Raw genomic sequence first — 5,793 nt, 5'->3', positions numbered from 1 at the left:
GACGGGGAGCTAGCAGGACTACGGGGAAGGAGGAGCCTAGGGGGAGGCGTGGTCACGGAGGGGCGGGCTCAGAGAGGCGGGCGGGGCTGAGCAGGAGACTGCAAGGATGGAAGGGAAGTAAAATCGGAAAAATATTGGACTCGATCGTGCGGGAGGACGGAGGGGCTGGGGAAGTGAGGAGGCCTCTCGACAGAAGGGAAATGAAAGAAACTAATGTCACTTCAGAAACCTCTCCGTAGCCCATCTCATACTCCTCCCCACCCCCATACCCTCCAAACCTGCTTGGGTGTCCCTCCTTTATCTTCTCTGCAGAAGGTAGGGAAAGCCTCTGAGGCCATGGGTACACTCGGGAGGTGAGAAGGACAGAGCAGATATGCTTGAAAATTTCAAGCATGCTAGATGCTAGCATGAGTGCTATTCAAGGATCAGATGCTAAAACTGAATGCTCAAAGATCTTTTTGTTCCCTCAGACTTTGGGGTATTACTATATGTCCTACCAGCGCACTGCATTTGGCTTTGGATAAAGTAGGTAGTTTAAATATAACACCACATGGGTGCCAATAAATTCTGAAAACTCATGTTTCCTAATCCATAAAATGGGGTAAGAACTGTGCAACCAGTGAGAATTGAGGAGGTGACACTATAACATAAACCCAGAACATGTTTGCCCATGTTTGGGCAATGCCTATCAAAGTAAGTAAATTTCAATTAAAAAACTGCACTTATTTTACATTACTATATTGAAATGTTTCTCCTTCTAAACGTACAGACTTGAAATTGAGGACAAACTATGTTCATGCCAATTTCCAAGAAGAGAAATAAGATCAGTTGTGTCAGTACAGATAAGTTACTCTTTTATTCAATTCAGTGCTGTTTCTGTTTTGTTTTATGAGGATGGGAGGAGGGATGTGGTATTTTCCTAGACTGCATGCACAAGAGATGAGAGACATACTTTCCTAGTGTTTTTAGAATGCCTTTTAAGTTCTCCTTTATATAAACTGCTCCTTAGTATTAAAACTAAAATGCAATTGCTTGAATAGAGCAATTTCATCAAAACCCATTGGCTATGAACTATTTTCAAATATCTTCAAGGAATCCCACTATAAAGTTGTGCTTTGATGAAGCCGTACCTTTATCACTGTATAACAACAGATTAATGAAAACAACATGAGAGTGTAAATGACACTGTGCAAGATATGAGATGTAAGACCAGAAATTCAAATTGCATGCATCAAACATGTTTAAAAGTGTGTTTACCTACTAGACTCGGCAAGTCAATACACATATATTTGGATATGTTGAGATCTATACCCATGTTTATTATAGTTAATAAAGGAAAGAATCATATTAGCAAATACCTTTTATTTGGTGCAACCTCCGAAGTCTAGAAAAGACTTGGAGAGAGGTCTAAATCAGCCTGTTCTCCTTTAGCACTTCCCTATTTTAATAGACTATCCTGTTTCCTTTGTGAAAACATTCTCTAGAGGAACTTCCAACAACACGACAGCTGAAGCTCCTGGCCTCAAACATGGGAATTCTGGGCAAAATATATCAAAAATAGTCTTAAATATACAGTTTAACTGAAAATAAAGCATATACACCAGATTTCAGAAAGGAAAGAGAGAATGAAAGCCAGAGACACAAGCACATTGGATAGCTTTAGAAGGGATTGACTATCCCCCACCCCACATGCCCATGGCTTCTCAGTGAAGGAACTTTCTTCCTTTAGAGTAATACTCTTGGACTCACTCATTGGCTCCATCCTTCTCATAAGAAGAGGGGTGATTTATGAGTTTGAAAAAAGGAACTGCCAGGCATGTCTGGATCAAGCCCTTCTGTCTGCTCCTTTCTGGTACCTCTCCATCTGTAGAAAATGTGCATTCTCATCTGTCCTAGGTTATACAGTAAACTCAAGAGTGCAGGTGTGCTACTAGAACTGAGACTTTCCCATGCTACCTGTGCCTGGAGGGCAAGTTTGGTTATAGGCAGTGTTGTAATTCTTTGTTGCCTCTGTTCTATAAACTGCTTTATTGTAGTAAAGGTGAAATGCTCATTTCCACTGTCAGACTTCCCCATCTATCTCAGTGGATTCTCTTCAGAAGAGAGGAATAATGTATTTGGAGTTTCCTAAGTTCCAAAAAGACAGAGGCTCCAGGGGCTGGGTCTGGGGTTCTAATACTCATCCAGGGACTTAAGACTGAAGACATGGCACTGGGCCATAAGTGGTGGGAGGTTGGCAGGGGACTCCTTCATAAAGCCTGAATCCCTTGTGGCTCCTGGGTGGTTCAGCAGGTTAAGCATCCAACTCTTGGTTTCTGCTTGGGTCATGATCCCAGGATCTGAGATCAGACCCCAAGTTGGGCTCTGCAGGCTCAGGGTATGGAGTCTGCCTGAGATTCTCTCTCTCCCTCTCCCTCTGCCCCTCCTCTCCTCCCATGCTCTCTCAAAAGAAAATACAAAATAACACCAGGATCCTTCAAGATCTGCCCCTTCCACTCCCAGGAAACCAGAAAGTTCCCAGCCTGTACACTGTGGGAGCCTCAAGGAAGCACATCTTTTTTTCTGAAGCCTTAAACAGAAAGAAATAAAAAGACAAGTGGGAGAAACTAAACCCCAAGTGTATGCCAGAGATGGGACCTAAATTCATGTAACCTGTACTGTATGGGAACCATAAAGAGATAAATTTAACACCAAATCTGATTCAGGACCATTGAAACCCCTGGGATCCTGTGGGAATCAGAGCCAGGGACACTTTCATAACTAGGACATATGGAATTACCCGGAAGAAAACAACACCCACAGAAGATGCCTATATAATAAGTGAGTTATGAAGATCTGAGGGAACAACTCTCCACATGAGAGAGTTAGCAGATGTGCAGACAGGACTATTAGACCAAAGAACTACAGATAACAGGCCAATATGAGTAACTCTTTCTTTGCTTTTTTTTTTTTTTAATTTTATTTATTTGACAGAGAGAGATCATGAGTAGGCAGAGAAGCAGGCAGAGAGAGGGGGAAGGAGGCTCCCTGCTGAGCAGAGAGCGTGATACAGGGCTCAATTCCAGGACCCTGAGATTATGACCTGAGCCAAAGGCAGAGGCTTTACCCACTGAGCCACCACGCGCCCCTGCGTAACTTTCAATATGCATTGCTGACAACTAACTAAATAAAGCAAAGAGGGTCTAGAAAAGGAATACTAAGAAAAAGATAAATTAACTTAAAAAAAAAAAACCTCCGCGAATGAAAAATACAATAGTCACTAAAATTAGAACTTTAAAGATTGATTGATTGACTGATTGATTGATTTTGACAGAGAGAGATCACAAGTAGGCAGAGAGGCAGGCAGAGAGAGGGGGAAGCAGGTTCCCTGCTGAGCAGAGAGCCCAATGCGGGGCTCAATCCCAGGACCCTGAGATCATGACCTGAGCTGAAGGCAGAGGCTTTAACTGACTGAGCCACTCAGGCACCCCTAAAATTAGAACTTTAAAAGAGAGGTTGTTCAAGAGAAATAAAGGGAAAAGAAGGTGGCAATGAGGCAATTGTCTAGAAAGCAAAAGGGAGACAGAAAGACATGGAAAATGTGGGGCACCTGGCTGGCTCAGTCAGAGGTACATGAAACTCTTGATCTCCTGCTTGTGAGTTCGAACTCCACATTGGATATAGAGATTATTCAAATAAAAACTTTAACAAAATAAAATAAAATCACAATGAGATATGACTATGCACCTATGATCAAAGCATGTATTGGCAAGAATGTAGAAGAAACAGAACTCTCATACACTGCTGGTAGAACAGAAATGATAGAAGCACTTTGGTAAACTGACAGTTTCTTTAAAAGTTACAGGCACCTGTGACTCAGTCAGCTAAAGCATCTGACTCTTGATTTCAGCTCAGGCCCTGATCTCAGGGTGGTGAGATCAAGCCCTGCATCGAGCCCCACATCAGGCTCCACACTCAGCAGAGAGCCTGCTTGAGATTCTCTCTCTCCCTCTCCCTCCACCCTCTTTCTCTCTCTCTTTAAAATAAATAAATAAATAAATAGGTATTTAAAAATAAGTAAATAAAAGTTAAACATATACCTACCATACAATTTAGCCATTCTATTCCTAGGTATATACCTAAGAGGACAGAAAAATAGCATTGTCCAAAAATGACTAGTATATAAATGTTGATAGAGTGTTAATCTGTAATAGTCAGAAACTGGTGGAGGGGGGAGCCAGATGCCCTTCAGTGAGTGAACTGATAAAACACATTGTGAAATATCCATCAGTGACTTACCAAGAAATAAAATGTTAAATGATTCAAATGTGTGTATATTATTGTGTGTGCATATGTGCATGTAAAATTATATATAAATTATACATAAATATTACCTATATAAAAATTATATATAAATTCACATTCACAATGGAATATTTTAAGGCTCTTTTCTAGGAAATCTACTGATTAAGCAGGCAAAAAATTGGCAAAGATAAAGAAAACATTATTTGCAAACTCTCATCAAATATTCATTAAAATTGATGATCTTGTAACCCACAGAGGGTATTTTCAACAAACACTAAAGAATACATCATTCTCTGATGACAATGCAAAAGCAAAAGAAAGAAAAAAGAAAAAAATAGCTCATCCCTGCCCCCAAATATTTGATAGCCAAACAAACAAAACAAATAGATACTTATTCTAGGAACCTAGCTGGCAATTAAGCCTCTGCATCAAATTCCTTTCTGCTTAAAACACCTAAGGAAGGGTTCTTGTTTTCAGTCCTTACGCCTGTGTGATATCTTATTCATAGATTAGGATATTTAATTTTTTTAAAAGATTTTATTTATTTATTTGACAGACAGAAATCACAAGTAGGCAGAGAGGCAGGCAGGGGTGGGGTGGGAAGCAGGCTCCCCACTGAACAGAGAGCCCAATGCAGGGCTCAAACCCAGGGCCCTGGGATCCTGACCTGAACTGAATGCAGAGGCTCTAACCCACTGAGCCACCCAGGTGCCCAAATATTTAATGTTTTTTTAAAAAGACCATTTCTATCAATTTAAACTGTAAATCCAATGAAATTTAAACAAAAATCCATTAAGAGTGTTCAAGGAATGTAACACACCAATCCTAAACTTCACAGTAAAGGTACAGGAATCAAGCAATTTGAAAAAGTAGGAAAGCAACTTTTTAAGGTGTGGGTTGGGGGGAGAAAACTGCCCTATCGGATATAAGGATATATAAAGAAAATATGATAATACTGACTAGGAAAAATAAATAAATAATGAAAGAGCTTTTCACCTAGGAAAAAAATCCATATGCATACTGAAACTTAGCATGTGAGAGAAAATGGACAATATAAAATATAGTATTGGGGGCATGTATGGGGGTGAGTGGTAGCTACACTTGTGGTGGGCAGAGCATAAGGCAGAGAGTTGTCAAATCACTACACTGTACCCTGGAAACTTATGTAATATTGTGTGTCAACTATACTTCAATCACAAAAAATGGTAAAGAAAAAATGATATTGGAATAATGGACTATCCTTATACAAAAATGAAATTCCATTATCATATCACATATAAATGTGAATTACAGATGTACAAAGAACTAACTGCATAAGGCAAAATGTTGAAATTTTCAGAAGACAATATAAAAGTAAACATTTATGACTTAAGGGTTAAAAAAGATTTCTTGGAGCTCCTGAGTGGCTCAGTTGGTTAAGTGTCTGACTCTTGATTTTGGCTCAGGTCATGATCTCAAGGTGTAAGATTGAGCCCCACATTGGGCTCCACACTGGGCATGGATCCTTAT

The sequence above is a fragment of the Mustela nigripes genome, chromosome 16, assembly GCF_022355385.1.
Source record: "Mustela nigripes isolate SB6536 chromosome 16, MUSNIG.SB6536, whole genome shotgun sequence".
Taxonomy (NCBI): domain Eukaryota; kingdom Metazoa; phylum Chordata; class Mammalia; order Carnivora; family Mustelidae; genus Mustela; species Mustela nigripes.
This window is presented reverse-complemented; position numbering follows the sequence as displayed.